Source organism: Phaseolus vulgaris, chromosome 4, assembly GCF_051622355.1.
Source record: "Phaseolus vulgaris cultivar YP4 chromosome 4, ASM5162235v1, whole genome shotgun sequence".
Classification (NCBI taxonomy): Eukaryota; Viridiplantae; Streptophyta; class Magnoliopsida; order Fabales; family Fabaceae; genus Phaseolus; species Phaseolus vulgaris.
Window position 1 is genome coordinate 34,705,469 of NC_143501.1, and position 14,392 is coordinate 34,719,860.

Consider the following 14,392-nt stretch of genomic DNA (forward strand, 5'->3'; position numbering starts at 1 on the left):
GCCGAACCTCCCTCAATTTCCCTACTCTCATGCACCTCCAAGGCAGCCAAACCTCCTAGGAGGGCCTTGATCCATCAAAAAACCACTAAGTTTCCGCAAACCACCCAAAAACCACAAAAGAGAAGAGTTTAATGCCATCATTTGGTATCACGAGCGATGGTTTTCAAGATATAAGTATCTCTTTTCATATTTCTGCTTGAGTTCTTCTTTTCTTCAAGTTGTTCATCTTGTCTTGTTGTTTTTATGTTTTTAATATGATTTGAATGCTTTTCTATGCATTTCAATCGGTAGTTTTTGTTCAAATTGTGCTTGAGCATCTTATTTCAACTTTGTGTAGGATTCTTGATACATTGTGTTGCTCTTTTTGACTTTTTAGGTTGCTTGAGTCTTGATTGAAATTCTATTCGGTTCATATTAATATGCTTGAGTCATTTTATTTTCTGAATCTATAAGTTTTGTCAAGTCATGTGATTCAAAAATTTGTCAACAAATCTTAGTAGTACTTTTCTTGATTTATTTGTTTCTTGTTTTGTTTTGAGTGCCTAATCTGAATTCTGTTTTGATTTGATCCTCTGGTGCATTTTTCTTTTTAGTTTGAGTTCATATTTGTGTGCTAGATCCACACAAATTCCATCACATTAATTCCATTGTGTTTTTGAAGTATATCTTTCTGTTTTGATTCCAAATTTCAGAATCCTTTGTTTTCACAAATCTGTTTTGGCTATTTTGCTTTATGAAAATTAAATAAGTCATAAGAAAATTATGAGCCTCTGGATTTCAATAGCTTGAGGTGTTAGAACAAAAAGAAAAAAAGAATCAGTTGAAAAAACAAAATAGAAAAAAAAAAGATAAATCATACAAAAGAAGTGTGCATCTGGCACTATACCTGACGGTAATTGGACAATGTTTTTGGAAAAATTATCATAATTAATTGGCGCATGTGATTGGAGTGAAACCAACGCCAATAGTTTGTTAAGAAAATGAATTGATTGTGTTTAAATTTTCAGAAACAAAAACAAAATAGCCAGCTCAACATAAATCAATTAAGTCATGCTTTCTGGACCACGTTATTTTCAGTGGTGCTGTTTTGCTTTTTCAAATCAAATCTAGTGCCAATCTTTAGGTTCCTTTTGTGTGCCATCCATTATTTGAGTGCCTATTTTTATTTGCTTGTCCAATTCATTATGAACTCCTTCTAGTTGTGTCACATTATTAAATCCAATTGCAGTGGTGCTGCTTTTAAATTTTAATTGTTTCTTGCTTTCTTTTTTTGACCTCTAAATTTGTTGGTGGATAAATATCAATTGGTGCTTGTTGAGTGGGATTTGACTTGAGGAGAGTCTAGCTTTACTTAATAGGTACTATAGTGTAGAATTTAATTACTTAAATCAAAGAGGATCAAGGCAAGGGGCATCAACAAACACAATACCAAAATCCACCATACACTTTGAAGGACACAACAAAGAAGAGTAACAACAAGTCAAAGGAGTGCCTTGTTGAAATTTAATTTGTGCAATTTAATTTCTTTGCATTTCTTGAATTGTAATTACATTTCACTCTTGTTAATTAGTGGATTAATCACGAATTAGACGTTGAGTGTGTCTTTTAAGGCTCAAAGTGTCCAAGAAGCCTCGCCTAGGAACGACTAGTTTAAGCTTTGTAGATTAATTTTGTTAATTGTCTTAGCTAGTTTTCCTTACGTCCATATTTGCTTAGTTTGCTTAATTTGCTTATGCTTATCTTTGTTTAAAGCTTTGATAAATTACTTTAGTTGTTAAATAGCTTTGCATTGTTTTCTTGCATAAAATTTGATTTCTCCATCCTCATTGTGTTCTAAGTGATTTACTTAGAAAAAGAATTGTGTGAAGATTTTGAGGGATAGTTTTTGGCTAAGGCAAGACTTGGTATTTAAGTAGTCCTTAGTGACTCACCTCTCTTACCTGGAAAACTACCTTCATTAACTTTCCTTTTCTTTCTTAAGGTAAAGCACTTCTACACACAAAGTTTTAGTCACGTCTTCTCACTCCTCTAAATCTCTTAAAAGTGATGTGAAATCCTTGAAATCTCTCTTAAAACAACTTTCCAAGGATATTCAATCAATTTCATCTAAAAATTGGAGAATGAGGCCAAAACTAATGAATTGACTAAAGCAAAGGATGAGAAGTCTCAAAATTAAAAAAAATTACATTCTCATGCATATAGCTCTCAAGTTTATAATTCTTTTGGGGAAGAAAGTCTTAGGATAAATGAATATCATCAACCATCCCCTAGGAGAGCTAGAAAAGAGAGACAAGAAAACCTAAAGGAGGTTAAGGTAGAGCTACCTCATTTCTATGCAAAAGAAGATGTAGAAACATATCTACATTGGGAGATGAGGGTAGAGCAATTCTTTGCTTGCAACCATGTGAGTGAAGAAAAGAAAGTACCCTTAGCTACCTTAAGTTTTCAAGGTGATGCTATGTATTGGTGGAATGCCCTAAAAAGAGAGAGACATCTCCACAAGGACCCTCCCATTACAAATTGGAATGACCTTAGGGGAGCCTTGAGATGTTGCCATATTCCCTCACTTTACAATAGGAAGTTGATGGACAAGCTCCAAAGAATTCATCTAGGAAATATGAGTGTAGAAGAATATTGGCAAAAGATGATGTCATATATTAAGAGAGCAAGGATTAACGAAGACAACCATACCACCATAGCTAGGTTTTTAAGTGGTCTCAAACTTGAGATAAGAAACAAAGTTGAACTTTTACCTTATAGAGATTTAAATGACTTGATTCAACTTAGCATTAAAGTTGAAATTTTTTTTTTGAGAAAACAATCAAGTCAAAAACAAAGTTCATACTATGTATCTTATTACAAGGATGAGTTTCCTAGAGGGGAAGAGCATATAAAAGAAATGTCTCTAGAACTTTCCCAAAACCTAGCCGAGCATATCTCACACACTCAAGCTAGAGCTATTCAATGTTTAGAATGTCTTGGTAAGGGCCATCTAGCATCTCAATGTTCCAATGAAGGATCTATGATCTTAAGGGACAAAGATGAGAATAGTAGTCAAGAAAAAGAAGCTAGTGAGAGTCATAAAAATGTAAAAATAGAAAAGCAAGAGAAAACCCTTGGGAAGCAAAAGGCATGGGAGAAGAGTGTTCCTTCCCACAAGGTCATTCAACAAGAAGGAAAAGATGAAAATACCTTTGAAAATATGCCTCTTGTTGAACAACCTAGCCTTACCTTTTGTAAAGGAACACTTGCAAGCATGGTAAAAAAAGAAGAATCCTTAAAAGAGGCTTGCATAGATAAAGATGTAGTAGATTATTTTTCATATGTGCTAAGATCTCACCAAGTGAAGGTCAAGTTATCTATAGGCCTCTACAAAGAAATTTTTTTATGTGAAGTAGTGCCTAAAGAAACTTGTCATGTCTTATTGAGACAACCATTGCAAATAATTAAAATTTTCATAGGTTGTATCAACGAGACTACCTTCTCACATAAAAGAGAAATTCTTCATGAAGGAGAACTCATAGGCCAAATTAGAGTTGATAAAACTCTAGAGCTTTTAAAAGGAAAACTCTTGTCACCCATGAGAAAAGATGTTCAAAGACATTACCTTAGATACATTCCTTGTTTTAAAAATACATCTAAGGCGATAGCTCATGAACTCTATCTTCCTTTACCTTTTGCAAATGATCCATGGGAAGATATAAAGCTAGATTTTATATTAGAGCTTCCTTGGACCACAAAAGGTATTGATTCCATTTTGATTGATAAGCTCTCCTGTAGAGAAGTAATGAAACTTCATAGTTTACCTCTAAGCATAGTATTGAAAAGAGCTCCAAACTTTGAAAACCATTTTTTGATGATACTTTTAGAAAAACTTGGAACTAAGTTGTACTCTTCAAATTCTTATCATCCTCAAAAGAATGGTCACACTGAAATTGAAAACATAGCTCTTTCTACTATACCTAGAGTAATCATGAAATGCACACACAACTCTAGAGATGAGCATGCATACAATAAAGTAGTCCACAAGACTACTAATATTTCTACATTTGAAATTGTATGTGGACTTAATTCTTTTTCTCCTTTTAAGTTGTTACCATTTCCTAAAGGACTTGTGCCTAAGGAAAAAGTAACAAAGATTTGAAAATTTTAAAATGAGGATTAGAGAACACATACAACGATCAAAAGAGAAATATTGTAAAAAGTAGCCAAAAACAAAAGAAAAACAAAAATGGCAACTTCATAAAATTGATTTTTATATAACTACTTCAACTAACTCATTTGCTTTATTTGATAATTCCCCTAGATGGAAGTTTGGTCTGGGAGGACAAGCATAATTGAAGAAGCAAGAGGTTGCTATGCGAGATCAACACTGTGGATCTGAGGATAGATTTTCTCAAGAAGGAGGAGATGATGGACACCTAGCCATGGAGAAGAATAAGCAATGTATTTGAGGACAAATCCATTTCAAGAGGGAGGGGATGATGGAAGAGGCCCTAGCACCAATCCTATCAAAGGCCACCAAAATGCTACATTTAAGGCAATCACTAGAGTCATAGTCAAGGAGGGGTCAAGGGGGCATTTTTACATGTCATAGACTCTAGTGTGAGATAGTTCTTCTTCCTTTTCTAGTTAAAGTAGCATAGTTTAAATCTTTTTGTAAATGTGATGAAACATGCAAAGTGGTACTTAAAAGGCTAAACCTAAGTTTAATTAGAAATAACCATTTCTAATTAAACTTAGGACCGACCCAATTAACTAGACCTAATGGGCATAAATTCTAGACCAACCACACAAGGAATACTTTTAGAATTTACCTCCATTTAGGCGCCACCTCACCCATGTGCTCCCATGTGCCATGTGCTCCATGTGCTTCCATGTGCTCACACTTGCATGTAATTTGGCTAGCATTTCATTTGTATTTGGCTCTTGAAATTCCAGCCCTCCAATCCTATATAAGGAGGTGCTTGGCTCTCATTTTGTAAGATTAAATTGAGTATTGTTATGCTGCCAAACTTGAGCCATACTTTACTCCCTTGCCTAAGATTAAGGTCTTAATCTTCAATCCTTCACCTACCAAAGGGGGCTGGCCGAATGATGAGAATCCAAATGATGCTATCAATAGAAGAAATGGACAAGGGCTAAAGCATTTAAAGTTCTTCTTATTAGTCTTTGCAAAAGATGAGGCCCAAGCCCAAAGCCCAAGCCCAAGAAAGCCCACACCATGAGGGGCAAGGCCAAGCATTAAATAAAATAGCATCATTGGAATTACTTTAGTATAGTTATAGGAGGTGTGGATATTAAATAAAGGAGTGTGCATATGTAAAATAAAGTCACATTGTCCATGTGACTTAGGAGAGTAGGTGTAGGTGTAGTTTTTAGGAGGTGTCATAGTAGAAAAAGGGTCACACCTCCCATGTGACTTGTTTTTGGTGGGAATTTCAAATGAGTTTTATTTGAATTTTCCCACCTATTTTTCAGCACCCTCACACTATAAATAGAGGTGTGGGCTCTTGTAAAATTTAGATTTGGAAATTAGATGTGGAGAAACTATACTCAAGTTTAGAGAGAAATTGTGAGTTTTGTTGTCTCCTTCTTCCTTTGCCTTATCTTGTGTGCCAATGGAGAGCTTCAAGTGGCGGCAACCTTTCACTTATCTTGGAAAAAGACTCCAAGTGGCGTGATGCAGTTCCAAATTCTCAAATCCAGCAAGCTTCATCCAATAAGTGTTCATTCTTCCATCTCTTGCAATTTCAATCGGTAGTTTAGTTTCCTTGTAGTGTTCTTCATCCTTTTCACCGTTTGATTTTGTAATCCTTGTGCTGTTTTTCATTTCCTGTTTGGTACCTTTCTGTTTTTTTTTTTTAATTCAATTGTGTTTAGTATCTTGTTCCATGGAAGATCACAAGGAGATAGCACTCTTTTGAGTTTGGATCATCATTTTGGAAGGCTATGACTCCATTGATGACTCCTTAAGCTTCCTTGATTCCATTTCTGTTTTTAGCTTGTTGTTTTGTGGTTTTAATTTCGTTTCCTTTGATTTAAGCACACTTTGATCCTTAATTTGTTGTTATCCTTCTCATATAATGTTGTATTCAAGAGTTTTAAGGTGTCTATGTTTAATTCAACTCATATCACCGAACCTCCCTCAATTTCCCTACTCTCATGCACCTCCAAGGCAGCCACACCTCCTAGGAGGGCCTTGATCCATCAAAAAACCACTAAACTTCCACAAACCACCCAAAAATCACAAAAGAGAAGAGCTCAATGCCATCAACAAGAGTTGCTTGAAGAATCAACAAGCCCAAGTGAGAACTTGTTCGGTTGGAGGCTTGAAGCTGGATGAAAGGGTGCTTGCTCTTATTTTAACTTGGATTCTTACTCCAAGGGGGAGCAACCATTCTGTCTTAACAGAAGAAGACCTTGTATACATCTACTACATCATGAAGAAGATCAAGATCAACTGGATCCATATCATCAAAGATCAAGGTTAAGTGACTACCACTATCCCTATGTTGTTTTAATCTCTAAACTCTTGCTCTATTTTGAAGTGAATCTTGAAGATGAGACCTCTGAGTTGGTTAAGTCAACAATTGCTGGTATATTTCACATAATTAAGTTGTCTGAAGTTGTCAATTTAATGAGTTTTCTATAACTATTGTGTTTTGTTTGACTTGTGTCTATAACATGATTCTCTTTGTAACTCGTGTTTGTTTAACTTGCCTCATGGCACTGGATTACATGGACGTCGTTACCGATTTTGATATTGTCGTTATGGATGAGAGTTAGGAAGTTCTCGAAAAGGAATTGAAAGTTCAGGTCTGTTTTGAATAGTCACTGGTGTGTTTTTTTATATTATTTGTTGTTTTATTAATTTTAAAAGTTTACGATTAGATTTGTTTAATTAGATGTAACTTTTCTCTATTTTTCAGTTTCCACCTGTCCACTTTCTAAATTGCACTACCAAAGAAGATCAAGATCAACTGGATCCATATCATCAAAGATCAAGGTTAAGTGACTACCACTATCCCTATGTTGTTTTAATCTCTAAACTCTTGCTCTATTTTGAAGTGAATCTTGAAGATGAGACCTCTGAGTTGGTTAAGTCAACAATTGCTGGTATATTTCACATAATTAAGTTGTCTGAAGTTGTCAATTTAATGAGTTTTCTATAACTATTGTGTTTTGTTTGACTTGTGTCTATAACATGATTCTCTTTGTAACTCGTGTTTGTTTAACTTGCCTCATGGCACTGGATTACATGGACGTCGTTACCGATTTTGATATTGTCGTTATGGATGAGAGTTAGGAAGTTCTCGAAAAGGAATTGAAAGTTCAGGTCTGTTTTGAATAGTCACTGGTGTGTTTTTTTATATTATTTGTTGTTTTATTAATTTTAAAAGTTTACGATTAGATTTGTTTAATTAGATGTAACTTTTCTCTATTTTTCAGTTTCCACCTGTCCACTTTCTAAATTGCACTACCAAAGAAGATCAAGATCAACTGGATCCATATCATCAAAGATCAAGGTTAAGTGACTACCACTATCCCTATGTTGTTTTAATCTCTAAACTCTTGCTCTATTTTGAAGTGAATCTTGAAGATGAGACCTCTGAGTTGGTTAAGTCAACAATTGCTGGTATATTTCACATAATTAAGTTGTCTGAAGTTGTCAATTTAATGAGTTTTCTATAACTATTGTGTTTTGTTTGACTTGTGTCTATAACATGATTCTCTTTGTAACTCGTGTTTGTTTAACTTGCCTCATGGCACTGGATTACATGGACGTCGTTACCGATTTTGATATTGTCGTTATGGATGAGAGTTAGGAAGTTCTCGAAAAGGAATTGAAAGTTCAGGTCTGTTTTGAATAGTCACTGGTGTGTTTTTTTATATTATTTGTTGTTTTATTAATTTTAAAAGTTTACGATTAGATTTGTTTAATTAGATGTAACTTTTCTCTATTTTTCAGTTTCCACCTGTCCACTTTCTAAATTGCACTACCAAAGTAGATAAGTTTCTCTGATCTCCTTTTCTTCTTTTTATTTAATAAATTGCCAAATTAGAATAATGGATTTTCATTTATTCTGCCTCGTTAATGTTGCCATTTCATCATAGCAAGACGTCCATTAATTTTCTAACTCTTCAAATTTATAATCAACATTCACTGTTTCTAAATCGTATATGCATTACTATTTTTTTATTGTTGCATTTTAAGACTGTGATGAAATTTTAACCTACCGTAGAATGTTAATAGGGTAATTGTTGCTTCAATTTTGACCTTGGGGTGTCCAAAAAATGGTTCCAATTAAATAGCATGCTTTAAAACAAGTTACATGCATGGTCATTATGAAATCCGCAGATTATTTTATTTGTCACTGGTTGGACATTTTTTTTCTGGTAGAGACACTACTAGAAAAAATGGTTTTAACGAGGGTTGATTTTTACATTATCTAGGGTTAAAACCTCCATTAAGTCATTTACCCAAGGTTGTTGTTTCCCCCGCTAAACCATCTATGGGGAATGTGTTCCCTAGGGTTTTTTTAAACCTCAGGAAAAGCCTTTCAAAACTCTTGTTAAATACCATGGGTTTAAGAACCTCCGTAAAATACCCTGGGTTTCAAAACCTCCGTAAAATACCATGGGTTTCAAAACCTCATTAAAATATAAGGTTTATATAAGTTTTATGAGAAAATTCATATTCAATATTCTTCTTATTATTATTTAATAAAAATGAAAATTTTCATTATTATTTGAAATTTGTGGAGTGAATATGAAATTGGACATGATTTGTGGAGTGAATATGAAGTTCACGTGATTTGTGGAGTGAATATGAAACACATGGTTAACGAAGTGAAACACATGGTGAGGATGATGTGAAACACATGTTCTTCAGCCAGAGTTTATAAGAGAGACCAATGATTTGTGGAGTGAATATGAAGTTCTTCTTAAGCCATATGATTCTCTGTGAGTAGTGTAGTTGCAGTGGACCAGCCATAAAAGAACATCTTATCGATATTGGGTGCTGAATGTTCAAGTGTTACTTAATAATAGATTTAATTATTTTTCTAGTTTAAAAATATTTAAATGTCACCTTAATCATTACAAACCATTTTGGTCCTAAATGGAGGAGCTTTTTAGAAAGAAAACAGCAGTTTGATCCAAGAATGATTCTATCACCTGGACAAAGAATCTTTAACAATTTAAACTAGCTTTGCTGGAAAAAAAAAAAGAGGTTACACATATGGTGGGACTACCCAAGTTAGCTAGCTGGCTCAGCACAAGTGTACACATAGGACCCAGAGTTCAGATGATAGGTTTTGTACTTGTTTTTGTTAAGAGGGTGGGGTTTAAAGCTGCATGACTTTGGCATATATGTAGATCAGGTTACACATACTTTAGATACATTAGGTTGACAAAATCATGTGTGAAAGATGCACACAGCTAGTTGTACCTTTCTTTTTCTCACTCTCTTTCTCTCTCTCCTTCTTTTCTCTATCACACCACACAAACATTAATTAGTTTTCATACACTACTCAAAAGAAAGATCCAACAACCTTGTCAAAACTAGCCAACACAAAAACAAGGAAAACACCTAAACATAACACTACCAAAAGAAATATTCAACCTTGCCAGAATCAGCCAACATAAAAACAAAGAAAACACCTAAACATAACACTACCACCATGCTTTCAAATCCAACAAAAAAAACTAAAAAAGACTATAAATCAACATCAAACACATCAAGACACCAATTAAAAAAAAAACAAGTTAAAGCAAAATAAGAAGTAATCCAGCAAAATTTTCATTTTTTCCACAAAATGTAAACTCATTAATACTAGTTTAAACTCATTAATGAACAAGAGAAAACCAGTATATGACTGCAAGATCGGTTTTGATCACGTTCTAATCCCACATGAGTTCTTTATTTGTTGAATGAGTGTGTTTGGTGCATTATTATTATGGTTTTGGTTTTGCCTTCCTAATTTGTTGGCACACTTCCTTGATCAGACACCTACAATATAAAAAGAACCGATACGATGGTGGCATAAAAAGTCGGGGTCGATGCCCAACATGTCTGAGGCGGACCACGCAAAAGAGTCTAAGTGGCGTGAAATCACATCCGCCACTTCGTCCTGTTCTTCTTGGCTCAACAAACGCTCCAGCTTGAACGTTTTGCCGCCAATCTGTCTCTCCACCACATTGGCCGCTGGTTGGTCTCTGCTATCTTCCTTTGGGGGCGTCGCCTTATAGTGCTCTCTAGGTGACGCCTCTTCCACGGGCGAAGCGTCGTCATGCTGTTAGAAAAGATGGCTTTAAACTAGAGGGGGGGTGAATTGTTTAAAGAGGTTTTCGCAAACTTTTCCAAGCTAGAATGAATTTATTTCAGAAATCAAATGATTCAGCAATTCAGTTAGCCAAAACAGCAAGCACAACTGTAATACTAGAAAAAACAATCAATTGTTTCTTCGAAACAATCGGTTGTTTATACCAGCAAACAACAAACAAACTGAATTTAAAGAGTTAGGGATAGAGAGATTGTACACAGATGTTTATACTGGTTCACTCCAATCCAGAGCTACATCCAGTCTTTTCAGAAACCCTGAGGAAATCCACTAAGCAACTACACCTTGATTACTTACACAACCACCAAGAGAATGACCTTGAAAACCTCAAGAAACAAACTCTCCTTGGCCAACACTAAGATTGCTGATATTGAACACCTCAAGAACACACAACCAATCTCAGCAAAATACACAAACGAATTGTTCAGCAATTTACAATGATTACACTTGTTATAGATGAAAATCTGAAATCAATACAAGTAGAATCCTATTCCAGCACCTTGATCAATCTCTCAGCTCTTAAGCAATCTCAGAACTCTTTGAAAAATTCTTAATCAAAAACTTGTTTCAAGATTCTTTTCTCTTAATTAATTCACAAAACAGTTTTTCTGAATTTATAGAAAGATATAGTTTGTTATCAAATCTTAACAAACTCTGAATTGCATTTAAAACTGATTGGTCAAAGCATTTAATGACTGGAGCGTATTCAGTTAAAGCATTTAAAGCTCAGTCAAAGAAAACAATTTTTCTGTTATGGTTTTAAAACAAACAATCGATTGTTTCCTCGAATCAATCGGTTGTTTTGTTACTTAACAAAATTCACCATTTAAAAACAGTTTTCAAACTTTCTCAAAAACACCTAAGTGTAAACAATCGGTTGTTTCGACAAAACAATCGGTTGTTTCAACTTAGTTAAAATTTTTTTTGCTTTGATTAAAGATTCAGATGATAATTGCTTGAGATTTAATCTAAGGGTGGATTACAACATAAAACTACCCCAGAACAAAGCTTAAACCAGCACAACAACACCAAGCACAGCAGAGGCTTCAACATCCTTCAAAGGATTTGGATTCTTCAAAACATTGAACACCACTTGGTTCAACAATCTCCCCCTATTTGATGAAGACAAATCCCTGATGCTTGTGTTGTACCTGATTAAATCTGAAGCAATCCTTGCAAAAGAACTTTGAGCAATACATTGAACTTCTGATATTCTGTTAGTATACAGATAAACATCCAAAGCTTAAAACAGTTAATATCATAAGCAAAATACATGTTACCCAAACTGTTTTTAATAACTTAAAAAACAGAAACATAAACAAACTAGAAACACAACATATATCTACCCCTATTTGTCTTCACAAATAGACAAAGATAAGAGGGAAAACAAGATATTGTTCTTATTACATCAGAATTAAAGCAGCAACAGCAGAAGGAAAGAAATTTTAAAAACCAAAAAAGGACAGCCCAAAAACAATCGATTGTTTCGATGACCAATCGGTTGTTTTTCCTTCATTCTTCTTCATCAGCAAACTGAAGATCAAAGATTTGATTCTGGACAGCTTCAATCTGTTCATCCAGAGACATAAACCTTGCATCCATGTTGTCAAACCTTGTGCCAAACCTTTGGAAGTTACTAACACACAGATCATGGAGGCTCCTTTGATTTTCAGCAAAGCTATCAAGCCTATTCACCATGTGTCTTTCAAAAGGCGACATGGTTTGCACTCTTTTCTTTGATTTCCATCTTCAGCACTAGGTCCTACATCTTGAAAATCTTCAGCTGGATCTTCATGTTGAACATCCATATCAGCAGCTTCATCTTGTTCAAGATTAGCAACACCACTTGATGAGGCACCATGATCACCATCCTTACTTATCCATTTTCCACCTACTTTTGTGAAGCCCATCTTGCTGAGTGATCCATTGTTCAACTCTTGATTGACTTGACCAGCTCAGAAGTTTCATTTTCAAGATTAACTTCAAAATAGAGTAGAAACTTGGATATAAAAACAGCATAGGGATAATGGTAATCACCTAACCTCATGGCTTTTTGCATATGTTCTTTGACTATGTGAATCCAATTGATCTTCACTTTCTTGGTAATGCAGAAGATGTAAACCAGATCTTCTTCAGTCAACACAGAATGATTACTCCCCCTTGGAGTTAGAATCCAAGTTACAATGAGAGCAAGCAACCTCTCATCTAGCTTCAAACCTCCAACTGAGCATGTGCTAACTTGAGATTGATTGTTCTTCAAGCAACTTTTGTAGAACTGGATTTTGTTAAAATCTTCTACCACACCAAGGTTTCCCTTGTTGATTCTTAGTCCAAAGAACTTAAGCCCAGCTACAGCAGCCCAAACATCATGAGTAATCTCCATTTCCACACCTTTCACATGAGAAACTAGATTGTTTCCCTCAAACTTCAAGTTGGTGTAGAATACCCTCACCAAATCTGGATAGATGTTCCCTTTTAGCTCCAAATTTTTTTTAAGTGATTGGTCCTTGAGAAGCCTTCTCACATTATCAAGCTTTTGGCTTTTCAGCCAATCAAAGCATACAACCTTGGGGTTGTTTATCTTCTTGAGACTTGTTTCATACCTATACTTCTCAATGAGATCATTGTCACCAGAAAACCAGCCTTCAAGCCTTCCTCCAGACCTTACAGCTCTGGATTTGACTCTTTTAGAGGTGGGAGGAGTTGATTCCATGATAGCAGAGACGAAAACAGAGGAGAGCACAAAACTAAGATTTTGCAAGAGATGGTGCAAGAGATATTGCAAGAGATGTTGCAATTGGTTGTTCTTGTTGGATGAAATCTGCACCTGATTTTATAGCAGTAAGAGAATCAATTTGAATTTAATTTCATTCAATGGGTACCTGATTTTCCAGAGAGAGGACTTGACTCTGTTCTGTGCAGAAACTGTCAGAAAAAGCTTAAAATCACATGGTCTTCACATGTGATCTTTGACTAGTCATTAAGGCTCTTGAATTTCCAAGATTTTGGAATATATTCCTTTATGACAGTTGTAACTTCTTTCTGAACGTGATCAGCATTCAACACAGATCCTTTGACCAAGATTCTCCCTTTGAAATTGATCTGCAACGGCTAGAAATTAAAAAAAGAAATTAAATCAATTTCTTCACAGTGCTGTCAGACTCAAAACAATCGATTGTTTTGAAGAAACAATCGGTTGTTTTTCTGCAGTAGTTAAAAACTTGATTTTAAAATTTTTAACCATAAACAGAAACAGATAAAACCCCATGATATTGATTAAAAGAAAATTAAACACAAGAAAGAACTTTGAAACACAAATTGAGAACAGTTAAAGGAAAGTCTTATCCTTGTGTTGTTTCTTCAATGAGCCAATTGCTTGTTGATCAAGAAAACTCGTTTTCACTGTTTTGACCTTTTGCATAGCATTGATTCAGCTTCAATGATTGCCTTTTTCTTCAACAGCTTGATCAGATGGCTCAGTTCTTCTTTCTCTCTTTATTTTTCCTGCATAAACAAATTCAAGTTGCAAGATTTGGTCCCCTTACAAATTTGGGTCCATTTGGCTTTACTTTGCTGTTAGAAACATCACATCCCTTAGGAATCCATTTCATAATACCTTTAGGAACACAATATTTTCTAATTTTGCAGAATCTAACAGAGTGGCCTTTCTTCATGCAGTAAAAGCATGTAACAACCGGTTGTTTCGTCTTAACAATCGGTTGTTTTTTTTATTTTCTTGAAAAACTTTTTGAAAACTTATCTTGCTTGTTCTGTGGATTGAAGCCTACACCAGCCTTTCCAAAAACACAGCTTTGAGATGCCAAGACCTTCTCAAACTTTGACTTCCCCTTTGAAAGCTTGTCCACAGTTTCAACAAGATAGTGAACCTTTTTCTCAAGATTTTCACAATTTGTGCAAATGAGAGTGTCACACTTGCAAGAGGCATTTTTTAAATGGTTTTCCAAATTTTCAAAATCAATTTTTGCTTTTCTCAGATCCTCTTCAAGTGATTTAACTTTCTTTACAAGCCCATTGTTAAGATCTTT